This window comes from Myotis davidii, unplaced genomic scaffold (assembly GCF_000327345.1).
Source record: "Myotis davidii unplaced genomic scaffold, ASM32734v1 scaffold72, whole genome shotgun sequence".
Lineage (NCBI taxonomy): Eukaryota > Metazoa > Chordata > Mammalia > Chiroptera > Vespertilionidae > Myotis > Myotis davidii.
Window position 1 is genome coordinate 4,016,803 of NW_006284618.1, and position 15,722 is coordinate 4,032,524.

Consider the following 15,722-nt stretch of genomic DNA (forward strand, 5'->3'; position numbering starts at 1 on the left):
TATTTTTGACCCCTTCCCCGGCAGAAACGTGTATACGCGTTTTCACAAAATGTTCTTTTTCAGTCGTCGACGAGTATACTAAGAAAATATGGTAAAAAAATATGGTTTATAGGAAGACGAGTTACAAACTGTTTTCATAACCAGCATCAAAAATACTATATAGAACCAAAATAAAAAAATTAGTCTGAAAAAGAAACGTTTTTAACAAAAAAATTGTTGGGGAAGGGGTTAAAATATGCAGAGAAGGGGGACTCCAAATACCAGGGGCTGATGGGGACGGAGGGTCTGGGAGGAACTGACAGACCTCGTGGAATTCAGAATTAATGCTTTAAACTTTAGGCTTCCGTGGCAATCAATACGTGCGCCCAACGCCCGGGAACGTTCACAAGGGTTAAAACAGGCAGATGGATGGCAGACCATTTATTTCCGCGTGGCCGGCGCTGGGTGGACAGCGGGACGCGGGAGGCGGCCGCCTGCCCTGGAGCCTGATTCCGGGATACGGAGGCCCGTGCGGGGTAGAGCTCTTCCCACGGCCACCTTCGTCTCCCAGGCGGGCCTCCCCTACATGCGTCTGTTTTCCCAGCTCACGGCGACCCAGAGCTGGGGAACGTCCCACACGCTCCCCGACTGACCCCTGTCAAGGTCAGGTGGCCGCACCCCCTTTTCTGCCGCTGTCTGAGCCTGCCAGTCTCGATGGGGACTCCTTGGGCAGGAGGGGGCCAGGGCCGAGGAGTCAGCGTCTGCCAGCGGGGACCAGTGACACAGCGCCTCTAATTTATCATAAAAGGTTACCAGGTTTCGCCGGCCCACTCTATTATTAATCAGATCGTCCTGGCAGGTTGGGTTTTGTTCCCATGAATATTCATTACGTTTGGACCGCTTGCTTCATACACAGTAACATTTCCTGCTGTTTTCAGAGAAACGTGGACTCCTCAGTCCTGGCGGTGGCGTCCGGTGAAGTTCATGTCTTATCGAAAGTGCTGGTTAGAGTCAGCGTCAGGATATGTCTCCGGCTTCAGGCACCGTGTGAGTTCACAGGGAGCTTGTTACAGGCGGGATGCAGCTCTCTTTGTAAAAATACCTTTTTAAAAAAATTAGGACATATGTCAAACATTCTGAAGGAATAAAGCATCGACCAATACCCACACACCCACTGTCTTGATCACATCTTAATATCACAGAGGAGATGGAGGACCCCCTGTGCCCCTCTGTGATCCCAGCCCCTCCCTCCATCCCAGAGCTGGCCCATAATAGGAATTTAGTGTTTCTCATTCTTATGCATATTTTTATACTTCTATGACATATTTATGCATCCATAAATGCTATCTCTGCTAGTGGCTGGCAGATTAACAATATCTCTATGGCATCATACTCTATACCAGCGGTTCTCAACCTTGGCTGCACATTAGAATCATGGGAATCTTTTTAAAATCCTGATTTCTGGGCCTCATCCTCCGGAAATTCGGTTTCTTTGTATGGGGTGAGGCCACAACATTAGTAACAAAGAAACAGAATTTCCAGAGCATGAGGCCCAGAAATCAGGATTTTAAAAAGATTCCCAGGTGATTCTAATGTGCAGCCAAGGTTGAGAACCACTGCTCTATACCCTTGTTTGTATTCACTTAATATTATCTCTTAGAGATTGCGTAAATAACTCTAGTGCATTCATTTTATCTGCCCCATGTTCTCTCACTGGGAGGCATTAACACCATTTATCCATTCTCCGATGAATGGAGAGTTAGCTTGTTTTCTGATTTTGCTCATAAGCAGTAATGTGACTGTAGACATTCTTATATACGCTCGTTCTCGCTAACGGAAGTGTGGGGTACAAGTGTTTTCAGCTCGGTGAGCTATTCCCAAGTAACTTTCCTGTATGCGAGTTCCTTTCTCTGTTTTTCCTTCATACTTGACCCGCAGTTGGAACGGCTAAATTCAAACATGTCTGCCACCCTGATGGGTATGAGTTGGTAGCTCGTTGTTTTAATTTGCACTTCCCAGGTTACTGATGAGGCTGAGCCTCTCTGTCTGCCTGTATTGGCTATTTAGTTTCCTCTCTGTGCACTTGCTTTTCACATGACTCGGTCATATTTCTGTGGGAGTGTCTCTTTTCTTCTTCTTATTTAAAAAAGTTTAAAAGATATGTATATTTGGGTAGAGCTTATTTTTTTCTGGAAGCTTTTGGGGTTGATTATTTTCAACACTGCATTTCATTATACTATCTAGACATGCATTATTTTCATTTATTCTGATGGGTCACTCTCGTAATCTGAGGACTTAGGTCTTTCTCCAATTCTGTAACCTTCTTAGCGATTATTTCTTTTAAATTCTTAAATATCATTTCTCTCATATTCTAAGCTTCAAGAACTCCAATTTAACAAATCCTGGAGCTCCCAACCCAGTCTCCCTGCCTCTAAACAGATTTTCATACATAAGAACAGAAATGGCCACACTCTTACTCTGTTTCATCCCCAGCCCTATCTTCCATTTTACGCTTTGCTCTGGGCTAGGATCCTGTTAGGGTTTTTCCCATCCTGTGCATAGTTAGTGACTAGATGTATCATTTTTAAGATGTGATAAGTGTTTTTCTTTCATGTACACCTATTCTTTCATATTTCTTTTTTGGTTCATAGCTTATCGTTATTTATGGAGATGCTACATGCTTTATTTATTCCTTTAACATTTGAAGCAGGCTTATTTGAAAGTCTTGGCTAAGTGCGTCTCTAAACTTGGTTGTGTCTGGAACGAATTCGCAGTATTGTCTTTATTGTGTCCTTTTTGAATGAGCTTTGTTCTGTGAGTTTTGGAATTTTGGTGTGTGGGTTCCTTTTGAGTGGGAGGATTTCTGGCCTTGTGGCTTGCATTTACATTCTCTCTCTCTCTCTCTCTCTCTCTCTCTCTCTCTCTCTCTCTCTCTCTCTCTCTCTCTCTCTCTCTCTCTCTCTCTCTCTCTCTCTCTCTCTCTCTCTTTCTCTCTTTCTCTCTCTCTCTCCCCCTCTCCCTCTCCCTCCCTCTCTCTCCTCTTTCCTCCCTCCCCGGTGTTTCGGCTGTGGCCTGCACACCGCTTACGGCATCTCCATTGCAGACTGGGAAGTTGGGCTCCGCTCCGAAACTGGGCATGTTGCTGAGACAGCCATCCAGCCGCTGAGGGCAAGGTTGATGTAGACCTTTTCCTGCCTCCTTGTGAGCTGAGGGGGCGGGGGAGTCACAGCCCAGCCCTACCTTCCAGGACAGTGAGTGATTTGGGGCTGGTTTGTCTGGGTTTGATGAGGCTCTCTAGTTCCTTTCCTCTGGAGTCTGACTCCTGGTGCCATGGCTTCTAGACACAGAGCCTTGAGTTGCTGCTGCTGCTGCTGCCACCCTCCCCGCCACCCTCACGCCTGGTGTGTCCCCCCCCTCCGCATCCCTCCTTGCCTTGGAGCCTGGCTGTACCTTTTGGTTTCATCGGGACTTAAGGACTTTGGGGGAAGCTCTGTTCCTGCTAATGGCGTATGGGGGTTGTCTGCCCCCCAAGAGCAGGAGGGCAGCTCACTGGGGAGTGCCCTGAAGGACACATTGCAGGAGGGGTGGGTGTCCCCCTGTGCGGAAGATGCATGGGTGCTGCCCAGGAAATTCACAGCCACCTCCCTTACTCCAGGCGCCCGGACGAAGACCCGGCTCCATCATGTGGTTGAATTTAACACAGAAAACCTGAGTGTGGCCCCGGCACCAGGACTTCGTGTTGAATTCGGATTCTAGGATCCGGCATGTTTATCAGGACGTGTGGGCCCTGGGTGAAAGTTGGGGGTATTCTCTCAGGACTGGGAGCTGGCAGGCTCCCCTTTGTGACTCCATCAGAGACTCCAGCCTGGGTGCCCCTAAGTCCTGCCTCCTTTCTGGGGGTGCACGCCCTGTACTGGCTGTTCCCCGAGCTCCCGTGTGCACCCTCTTTGAGTCCACACGCCAGGCTGGCCGTCCATCACGGCTCCGAGGGCCGAGCAGGGCTGGGGCGCAGGGGAGGGCGGCCCATCTCGGGCACCAAAGGACGCCCGTGGCCATCAGCCTGCCTCCTCCTCCCCGGCGGGCGGGCGAGCAGAGCCCCTCGGAGGCAGCGGGGCTGGTGCGGGTTATCCAGGTGTAACCCCGGAGAGGAGTTCACCTGATCAGGCTGTTTTACACTTTTCTCTGCAGAACGCCGGTGACTTAATTAACCTCCTTGTCGAGGGAGCGGCGGGCAGACCCATTTGCCACGCATCTCCGGCCCTTCAGTCATCATAGACTTAACTTGCAAATTCTCGTGAACTGTAACCCGGCGTCTTCTGGCTCTTGATTCTACATCTCCCTGTAGATCTTCTCTCTTCAAATGTGTCAGGGAGAGCATGTGGCTGCTAGGATGAGGGATGGCTCTATTAAACCACACAAAAAGCCTCCCTTGAAATCAGGGTCAGAATACGGCTTAATATTCCTAACAACAGACAACTCCCAGCCCCTGTGTGTCCAAGCCTGTTCACCCAACGCCACGTGCCCAGGAGTCAGGGGACAGGTGCTGGTCACAGGGAGCAGATGGACAGACTCGCCATTGGTGCTCATTCTCAGCAGTGTGACAGGCTTTCCCACGGTGCCTTATTTTATACAGTCCTCCCCTCCCTCTCCATGGACTCGCTCTCTCTCTCCATCTCTGAGAACCCTCTATCCATCATCTTAGAACAGATTATCTTATTACTGAACATTTTTTAAAGATTGAGAAGTAACTTGAGGATAGGGAATCACTGAATTACAATCAAAACCAGTGATGGCTAATTTGTATGTGATGTTTTCCCTTAAAACATGCTAAGAAGACATTTGAAAGTCCCCTCTTCCAAAGAAAAGAAAAGACAAAAAAACCAAAGCCCCGATTCTTTTGAGCTCCAAAAGTTGTATCATAAGCACATTTTTTATGGCTACAGATTGGGGCTTACAAAGGGAGAATGACAAGCCTGTAATTGGCATACTTGGTCTGAACGTTTGCTTGCGTTGAAGAAATTCATGTTGGTAATTTCATTGTAGGAAAGCATCCCAGGCATCCGGGGAGACCACGGGAGGGCCAGGGCTGTGGGAAATCTCTCCGCAGAACCACCTGGTTTCAGATTCGCCCATAAAAATGGAACCACATGGAGTTCGAGCCCAGCGTTCTGGGAGCCACGGACGCTTTCACCCGACGGGCGATGAAATTTGAAGTGCAAACACTTGGCGGCTGACAGTTATGAATATATCCACCATTGCCGTTTGCTGTCACTTTTTTTGGTCTCCATCCCGTGGCCCTAATTAGGCCTGTGTCACGCTTGGCTCCTTTGGCTTGTGTCCTTGGGGCTCAGCCACAGCCTGAACGTCTCACGACATAGAGACAGTGACGTACAGTTAACCGCGCCTTAAACCTACACCTGAGCAGAGCGGCCTGACCTGGTGTGTGTCTGCTGTCTCCTCAATCATATCCTCTCTCTCTCTCTCTCTCTCTCTCTCTCTCACTCTCGCTCTCTCTCGCTCTCTCGCTCTCTCCTCTCACCTTGGTTTATCCCTACAACATGCCCCGCGTGGAACACGTCCTCCCTGTTGGGTGAGGACAGGTGCGGGGATCTTGGCTTTGGCTGTGGCTACCTTTCCTGTTGGCTGTGTGTTCAGTAGAAAATTCTCTCCTCATGAGAGAGGAATGAGAAAGGGAAGCTTACATTCTGAGCACACACATGTGCAGGATGACTCGTCCCCCGGCAGTCTGTCTGTCTGTCTGTCTGCTGTCTCTCTTGGTCTTTCTGAGCAAATTGGCTCTTGCTGCTCATCCTGCTTTGCAAACCTGCTTTCCCTTCCTGGACGTTATTCCATGTGAGCCCATGTTCCTCGTGGCTGCGTGGCGCACACAGCTCGGGGCCAGCGTGGTTCCCCGCCCCCGGCCCTCCTGACGGGCTTTGAGGTGTCTCCAGGGTTTCCATGAAGCGGCGGCCATGGGTGTCCGTGCTCGTCGCCTGGCCCCCCAGGAGATCATTCCTGCGGGACCCACTCATGCCGATGGGTGCCGGGCCAGGGGGCGTGCGAAGCGATGCGCCTTCCAGGATCCACCATGAGAATTGCAGAGACGTGTGACGTCGGTTTGGCCGCGTGCCCTCTTTCCACGCCCTCGCGTTGTCCCCGCGTGGGGCCCAGGGCGGCGGTATGGTTTGCTGCTTACAGCCCACGGGGCTCAGGTTCAGTGGCTGGTCTCAGGCACAGAGGCTACGGCGCCCGGGGCTACGTCCGGTCCCGGGCTCTTTCTGCCACACGGCCTGTCTCTACTGATGCCTGTGGGTATTCTGGGGCTTTCTGCAGTTGAACCCCCTACAGCAGGGGCGGGGGCCTTTTCTTCCAAGGGCCTTGGGATACTAATAACATCACTCAGGGCCACACAAAACAATCACCTTATAAATTAGCTGCTCTATTTGGTCAAACATTTTTTGTTGTTAATCTTCACCCGAGGATATTTTTCCACTGATTTGTTTTTGAGAGAGTGGAAGTGAGGGGGAGAGACAGAGAGAGACATTGATGTGACAGAGACACATCCATTGGTTGCCTCCCACAGGAGCCCCGACCAGGGCTGGGAAGGGAGCCTGTAACCATGGGACGTTGCCTTGACCAGAAATGAACCTGCGACCCTTCGGTTTGCAGGCTGATGCTCTATCCATGGAGCCAGACCGGCTAGAGCTGGCCAATCATTTCATTAACTCGCCCCTAATGCCTTGGCAGGGCCAGGCCAAATGGCCTTCTACAGCTCGTGGGCCAGACGCTCCCCACACCTGCCCTGCCACAGCCCTCTGTGCCCATGTGCTGAGCGGAGCGGTTCTTACCTGGTCCCAGGACCCCTCCAAGGGGAGAACCTGTGACGAGTTCCTGTCCAGCAGCCAGGCCACCTTCAGCGCCATGGCCCCGTCTCTGGCGACGCCCTGGTGACAGCCCGGGAACCCACAGTTGTTCCCCACGCTGTGGCCCTACATTTACCTTCGTGACGGGTGCACGCAGAGGCGTGTCCCGCTCTGACCTCACACTCGGGGTTCTGAGGCGCAGGGAGGGGTGACCGTCCCCACCCAACCTGAATCCCTGAACTGGTGAGAGGTTCAGGCCGGGCTCTGTCAGCCCGCCAGCCACTTCATGCCCGGCCGGTGGGCGCTGCCCTTTGGAGCGCCGGTATTTGCCTCAATCAGGGTGGCCGTGGTGGCGGGGTCGCGGGGAGGACCCTTTATGAGGGAAGAGCTGTCCATTCGGAAGCAGAGCCAGGAGGAGGTGGCCTGCTGACATGAGTGATGTTGACGGGAGCCACTTCCTGGGGACACGCGGGAACCCGGCCCCGGCCCTGTTCTGCTTTCGGCCCAACAACCGCTGATGCCAGAGGACACCCAGCCCATTCATTTCACCTTCCTGTTCAATCTGCACGTTTTTATCGGAGCCAACTCGGGGGGTCGGGGACGTGCAGGTCACGGAGACCAGAGCCCCAGCACAAGGCGGTCACCAGAGAGTGTGCGGGGGCCACAGCACCGGCCAGTGTAGGCACTGCCGGGGGACGGGCGGGGGGAACTGTTCACATTCAAAGCCAAGTCTCAACCTTTACTCTCCACCAACGTCCAATTAATTCCTTCTCTCTTTGAGGACCGGAAGGTGAGCGGGATCATGTCTGCTGCCAGGCCCCACCCCAAACACCCTTTGATGGGGCTGAGAGCAGCGAGCGGGTAATAGGTTCCGGCTTAGGCCGGGGTGGCACAGGGCGGCCCGTGCTGCGGAGATGTCCGTGTGTTATCAGGGTAGAGCGGACGGAGCTCCTCACTCTTCAGAAACCCTTTATGTCTCTAATTAAAGCCTTTGTCGGCACCAAATAATTAACACGTAAAGCGCTGCCGCGGGAGGAGCGCTGTGAGGCACGGGCTGTGCGTTCGGCATTGAATCAGGGGAGGAACCGTGTGTGCCTTTCGGAGAGAAAACAGGGCCCGGCGGCATGTTTATTGAACACTTGGACGAGTTCTGGGGGGGAGAAATGGGACGGAGGACGCTCACAGCCGTAAATCATGCGGCCGCAAATGACTGGGTCCCCAACAGGAGCGTCGTTTTAAACCGGAATAGTTTGGCGGCTCCGGCATAGGGAGCTGACCCCTTAGAGCAGTGGTCCTCAAACTTCCTAATGCCGCGGCCCTTTAATACAGTTCCTCATGGTGTGACCCCCAACCAAAAATTACTTTCGTTGCTACTTCATAACTGTAATGTTGCTACTGTTATGAATCGTCATGTCAATATCTGATACGCAGGATGTATTTTCATTGTGACACATTGAACATAATGAAAGCATAGTGATTCATCACAAAAACAATATGTAATTATATTTGTGTTTTCCCATGGTCTTAGGCGACCCCTGTGAAAGGGTCGTTCGACCCCCGAAGGGGTTGTGACCCACAGGTTGAGAACCGCTGCCTTAGAGCAACATGGGCTGTTTACCCTGGAAGAGGAGTGATGGGAACAAAAACCGGCCGAAAGGGCAGGGCTGCCAGGAGCTGTGCGTTCTGGTTTGGTTTCGGCTTGAAATCTGACGCTCCTTGGTGGCCCCGCAGAGTTCGTGGCCACCACGAAGGTCCACGTTCACATCCCTCGGGTCAGGCCGGCCCCTTCTCCCCAGAAGCCTTTGCAGAGCACCCCTGGCTTTTTCAGAGTGGGCTGAGAAGTAGCTCCCCCGCCACCCCCCATAAGGGGAGATCCATCCATAGGCAGGGAGATGGCATTAGCGGGCCTATGAGAGCAGAGAGAACATTCCCAGCAGGTTCGGTTGGCAGGAGCCGTAAATAAAGGGGACGGGCTGGCCCGAGGGACTGGTCCTGGGAGAAGGAATCTCCACCTCTGGGTCACTGCTCCTCACAGACACTAGGGCACAGAGGTTAAGTTCCTAAGTGCGGGGAGGGGTGCGGAAATGGGGGGGGGGGGCTCTAGACCACTGCCGGCGGGCTCATGGTTGCATGAGGAATGTGGTCCCTGGAGAGAAGGGGACAGGGCAGCAAGGAGACGGGACAGTGCAGAGACTGCCCTTACTCAGCAGGGGACCCCTGGCCTGGGTTTGGGCTCCTGCTAAGGGGAGGGGGCTGAAGAGGAAGAGCAGAGGAAGGAGGAGGGTGGAGGGAGGGGAAAGGGAGAGGGAGGAGAGAGAGAGGGAGGAGGAGGGGAAGGAGGTGGAAGGAGAGGAAGGAGGAGCCTGGCAGATCTGATCTCCTTGGCCTGGAGGATGCCTCTGCGCTTCATTGACTGGAGGGGCGCTGTTCCTAATGGTGCAGGAGGTCCAGGGACACTCCAGGCGGGTCCTATCCCTGGATCCTTGGCTGCCAAATGCACTTTGGCTCAGAGCACAGTGGTCCTTGCATTTTCCTACTGATGCCTGTCGCGGAGGCCGAGCCAAGGGCAGACGCTACTGTACTTCCGCCCCCCCCCCCCCCCCCCCCCCAACACACACACTCCATTCACTAGAAAGTTTGGAACAGAGACAAAAGCAGAGATCGTCAACTTAACAAGTCACTGTGGTCCCACCAGCCGGCCTTAACCACCGTTCACGTTTTCGCTCATCCATCTGTCCTGTTGACATCTTTGCTCACACAATGGTTGTCATACTGCAAGTGCTGTTTTGTGCTCACCAGGCCATATGCTACTGAGTGTAACCAATGGCGACACCTTTGGTTGGACATTCAGGTGTTGCCAGTCCCAAGCTCCTGTTGGGTCATTGAGAAGCGGGATCCCCTCTCCCCGGGGAGCCCATCTGGGCCGAGGCTGCAGCTCCCCTGCCCTCAGCTGGACCCAGGGCTCCCTTTCCTCCGCTCCTCACCCAACCTGCTCCTGCAATCCTGGAGGCTTCTTATTCCCAGCCGTGCCTCCGGGCAGCTGGCTGGGCAGGGGGAGGGCAGAAGGGGAGGGCCATGCCCAGCTCCCCACGGGAGGGAGGGTGAGGAAGTGAGACCCATGTCTGCGGTCCGGGGTGCCTGCCCTGAAGCAGAGGCAGGTCGCGAGTGATTGGGAACAGAGCAGGCTCTGCGCCTGGGGGAGTGGGGAGGCCTGTGTGCACTGGGTGGTGGGTCCCTGAGCTCTGAGGAGTGAGGAGGCCACGAGAGCAGGAGGGGGGGTCTGGGCTGGGGAGCTCAGGGGTGAGGTCAGGATCGGCACAGGCAGGTGCATTTCCCGTGCCCTGTTGTCTGCCTGGCACGGGACGAAGGCCACGGGCCCTGCTGGGGGAGGTTTTGTTGCCACGGTGAGGGGGGAGCAGCTGAAGGCGCAGGGACGTCCTGCATCTGTTCAGCTCACGTCGGAACTCACTAGGCAAGAAGGCACAGGAAAGGCCATGGGCTAGTTTGACTTGCGAGGCTATATTTTGTCTTAGCTTTTCCACCCCTTGTTACTGCAGAGTTGTTTTCTGAACTTCCTCTGTGCCATTGCGATCTCCCTTGGGTCGAATTCAACGCTGCTGGGGGCGGTGTTTGTCCTGGACGCCGGCGCGGCCAGCTGGGAGCGCGCTCAGAGGAGGAGAGGGACCCACCGGCTGTCTGTCCAGCTGCTCCCCTCCGGCTGTGGTCGGCACGGCCCTTCATTTTCAAAGTCAAGGTTCAGGGCTTCGTCACGAGACTTGAGCCCACCCTTTTCTAGGCTCAGCCCGGTCCGCTCGGGGGTCTCTCTCAACATGGAATGTGTTTCTTTTTCTGGGGTCCAGAGCTGCGCAAGGTCGGGGAGAAGCCAGGGGGCTGGGGTTCCGATTCAGACATGGAGGGAGCCCGTGGGGCCGGGCCACTGGAAGCCTAATTATTAATCTCTGAGAAATGTGACCCTTCAATTAACAGAGTCATAACTGCGTTGGGGACCATCCCCCCTGCATTATTAATGAGCACTTACGGTCAGCCTGCGCTCGCTCCCCTGTATTGTCTGTGATATTTATCACTTGTAACAGGACTTCCTGGTTAGTTACCGGGCCCTGCAGCCTTCACGTGTGATTAATGTGGAAAGTTCATACCGGCCTGGTTAAAGCATCATTTATTATGTGTGATGTATTATAATAAACGGTTTTTTCCTCCGCGAGCTTAGTCCTCGGTACATATGTTTTCAATACTGAGGAGCCTTTCCTGTGGGGAGGAACCCCCTAACACGTGAAGCTGAGGAAATGTAATAACTCACGGCAGCCACCTGCGCGGAGTGTGTTTTTTATTGTGAGGCGATGGTCTGGTGGGAAGGTCAGGGTCAGATGTTAGGCAGGATGATGAACGCATCTTAACGCGGAGGAACGGCTGTGGGGTGGTGCTCCCGGGGACCCCGCGGGGTGGCGGCAGGAGGGTGCACTTGGCGTCGAAGGACTTGGGCCGTCATGAGCTGCGCGACCGTGGGCGTCTCGCTCTGCCTCTCATCGTCTCGTAAATTAATCCGTAGCCATTGACGGATCCCTCCCCAGCCTCTGCGCCTCGTGGGCAGGACCAGAGCCCCGGGCGCCCGGAGAGGGCTCTGTGCGGCCGGGGTGTCTGTCTGTCGGGGGAATCTCTCCAGTTCCTCTCGCAGCTGGGCTTCCTGGCTTGTCATTCTGGGCAGATGTCGTTGCCAATTGAGAGATGCCGCTTGGTGAGGGGCTCTCCGCAGCGTCACCAGCGCCTGGAAGGGAGCAGGAGCAGGTCCAGGTGTGTTACCGGCTGAACGCTGTGTCCCCACGTTCATATGCTGATGCCCTGCCAGGGCCTCCGAGTGTGACCCCTAAAGAGGCGGTTATGGGAAAATGAGGTCACTGGGATGGTCCTGTCCAGTATGACTGGTGTCCTTATAAGAAGAGGTGATTGGGCCCCGGGCAATTGCTCAGTGGTTAGAGCATCAGCCCACAGACTGAAGGGTTGCTGGTTTGATTCTGGCCAAGAGCACAGACCTCGCTTGCAGGCTCCATCCCCAGCCCTGGTCGGAGTGAGTATGGGAGGCAGCCTATCAATGTGTCTCTCTCACATGGATGTTCCTCTCCCTGCCCCCCCCACCCCCACACACTTCTCTCTAAAAATCAATGGAAAAGATATCCTCCAGTGAGGGGAAAAAAAGAAGAGGTGTCGGGGACACAGACACAGGGACGACCCAGTGAGGACCTGGGAAGGCGGCCCTGTGCAAGTCAGGGGCGAGGCCTCAGGAGAACCAGCCCTGAGTTGGCGCTGTGACAGCAGCCCCGCGGTCTCACCCCACGGTCTCACCAGGCCGTGCACGGAGCACTGTCCGAGGGCCCGGGCGCCCACTGCACGCCTGGAGGAAGCACCCAAACCTGCCTGTTGGGTTTCCTTGGCGAATCGCAAGGGCCTGGTCAATGCTGGGCCCGGGAGCCTCCAGGCGCCAGGGGGCCACACCTCGGGTCCTGCTGGTGGTGATGGCAGACAGGCTCCGGGGCCCCTGAGCATCATCTCGGTGCAGGGAGGCCCCAGACAGGCAGGGGCTGCTCTCTCTGCGAAGTCTCAGCCAAGGGCCCGGGGTCTTGTCTTCGCTCCCACAACACAGGCCACGAAGGAACGCGGACCTTCCGTTCCCGCGTCATATCTGGTCGATGAGCAGGTGGGTGTGCAGAGTGTGGCTGCTCCTGGGTCAGGGGTGGCCGTCGTGGGTCCCGCTGAGGCCCGTGGCTGTACAGCCACCCACGTTGTGCTGGCCTAGGAGGGGGTGGCGGGCTTCCGGGTTCCCACGGATCCCAGCTAAGTGTCCTCAGTCCTGTCTGGCGCAGACGCCTCGGAAAAGGGGTTCGTTGGAAACTCCTGTAGCGATGAGACCTCCGCACCCTTCGAGCACTAGCAGGGCTGTAGAGGGCAATCACGGCTGTGGCCAAGGGGCTCACCACAGGCACCTGAGCCCTGTGGGCCGACTGATGACAGATATCAATCTTCTGCTCGCGTCTCCCCATCTTTCCAGAGGGGTGCTGTCCACGCATGTGCCCGAGGGCGATGGACGGGAACATTAAAAAGCACACAATTTCCAGGACTCTCAGGCCAGAAAAACAGCCCAAACACCGTGTCCGATCACATAGCCTCCCACCTGGAGGAAAGGGAGGCCCTGTGAGGTGACCTCTCCTTCTCACTCATCTGCAGGTACAGGTGGCGTTATAAGGGCACCTGGGGAGGCTGGAGCACTGCAGGGGAAGCAGACAGTGAGAGTTTTGATATTAAGTTGGATGCCATCCCACTGAGGGGCGCCATCCAATATGGACGCCGTGGGCTGAATGAGTGGGACCCACGGTGTTTGTGGCTTTGTCAGAAATTGGGCAGTAGCTGTGGGGTTCGCAGGAAAGTGAAAATAGTCCATTAGAAAGACTCGATTGGTAGAAAGCAGTGGGAATTACTGAACGAGAGAGAAAAGTTGGAGTGGTTTGCTCTGACAGGGACCACGTATGTGAAGGCTGAGGGTTCTTGGGGGCCACACGTCCCAGCCCTTGCACATCTGGACCGACCTGGAGGGCCCGTCTTCAGAAAGGGGAGTCTAATTCTGTGGATGCCACCTTTTCTCGGGCAGGGCAGTGGAGGGGGGTGACGCCTCACTCCAACCCTCGCTCCAGCCTGGCCTCTCTGCCAGCCTTCCCTCCCTTGGGTGGGGGTCCGGTCCCCACGAATGACACCCCACCTCTCTCCTCATGGACAGCTCAGGCCCAAAGGCCAGTGACTAATTTCCCAAACCGCCTTCGCTATGAAATATTCTCTTATTTAAAACATTTTTTTGATAAATTATCTGTCAGCAGTAGATGAAGTTAACATTTCTTTTGATCGATAAAATAGATATTGAGGTTATGAGCTAAATACTGTCTACGTTTCAGAGGACTGTTGGCCACTTCGGCGTGCATTCCATTCCAGCCCGTCTGCTGGAATGAATTGTGCGGAGCAGGTGCGAAACCTCTTTCACCGCTACCTTCTCTAGTTGGAGTTGGTTATAAATAATGCACCCAGACGTGGCACATGGGGCAACTTATTTCGTTGTCTTACCTGTCAGGGCCACGGTTACATAGTTTTGTGCATAGTTTTGGAAAACTTGAACCCCGATAACTCCCATCAAAGGGAGAGGGTTCTTTAACCCACTTTATGTAAATGAGAAACCTTTAGCCAATTTGTGGTCACATAAAACAGGCTGTGCAAAGCGCTGGCAGACAGCACTTGTTCTGTGTGTACATTCATGGGCGGCCCTTCCCTTCCTCCTAGAGGCCAGAATCCGCTTTGAAATGCATGTGTGATAAATTCCTCGGCTCTCCGAGTAATTTAACTGTCTATAGGGCTGCTGATCCTCAGTGCACCAGGGAACCTCAGGGAATGGTGTACCAGCTCTGCACATCCAAGTTCAAATATATGCTCAAGACGGGCTTACGTTTTACGTTGTTGATCTTATTTCTGGGAGATCTGTTAGCTTACTCTCCATTTCGTCTCTAAAACCTGCTCCCGATCTTCAAATAGTCTCTTCTGAAACACATCTTTGCTAAATGCGTCGATTGTGTTAGTAAAATGCATATTGAACAGCCGTTTGGCGAGCATGTGGCCACGTGGAGATGGCTGGGCCCTCCCTTCCCATAAAGACCCAGACGCTGGGCCACCTGCCTGCCAGTTCTCATCTTGTAATTGGTTCCCCTTCCCAGGTAGACTGTTAGTTCTGAAGCCGGTTACAGTATCGCTTTAACTTTTTCATCGGTTCTAATACATTTTTTGAATTAATTTTCATGCTACTAGTTATGCACATACAATGTAAGCCTAGTCTATTAAAAATTTCTTTTTGTTTCTCCTTAGAATTTTTGACACTTTGTTGGTAGCACACATATTGTTTTTCCAAATGAAGTTTCTAACTCATTGTTAATGATGAATGTAAGTAAATGGCTTTTTCCCCCTCATCCATTTAAAAATATATATATTTTTATTGATTTCAGAGAGAGGAAGGGAGAGATAGAAACATCAGGGATGAGAGAGAATCATTGATCAGCTGCCTCCTGCATGCTCCCCCTCCCTCCCGCTGGGGGTCGAGCTCACAATCTGGGCATGTGCCCTGACCAGGAATTGAACCGTGACCTCCTGGTTCATAGGTTGATACTCAACCACTGAGCCACCCTGGCCAAGTTTCCCTGGCCCATTTTTATTTAAAAAAAATATATTTTATTGATTTTTTTACAGAGAGGAAGGGAGAGGGACGGAGAGTCAGAAACATCGGTGAGAGAGAAACATCGATCAGCCGCCTCCTGCATACTCCCCACTGGGTATGTGTCCGCAACCAAGATACATGCCCTTGACCGGAATCGAACCCGGGACCCTCCAGTCCGCAGGCTGACGCTCTATCCACTGAGCCAAGCTGGTTAGGGCCTGGCACATTTTTAAAGGAAATTTCTAGCATCAGCAATAAGTCTGTGAGTTCTGTGAACAGTGAATTTAAAACACTTGCTGTGTCCAGAAGCCGCATTCTCTGGGGCGTGTCAGGATGCCCAGGCACTTGAACGACGCCCTCTTTTGCAGCTGTGACCTGCAGATCACCTGGACTGGGGTCTGCATTTAGTGGAGCAGGTGACCCGACCCCTAGGCAGGGAGTGGCTGCCTGAGGCAGGGAAGGTTCTAGAATCGGGTGTGTCACACCCAGGTCAAGCCTGTGCCCAAAAGACATTTGATTCTCCCCACACTGGATGCCTTTCTTGTGTTCGTCTTTCCTAACACAGCTCTTCCATTTCCACCCAACATCTCAGCCCACCCTCCCTCCGGGGCCTGTGGGCTGTC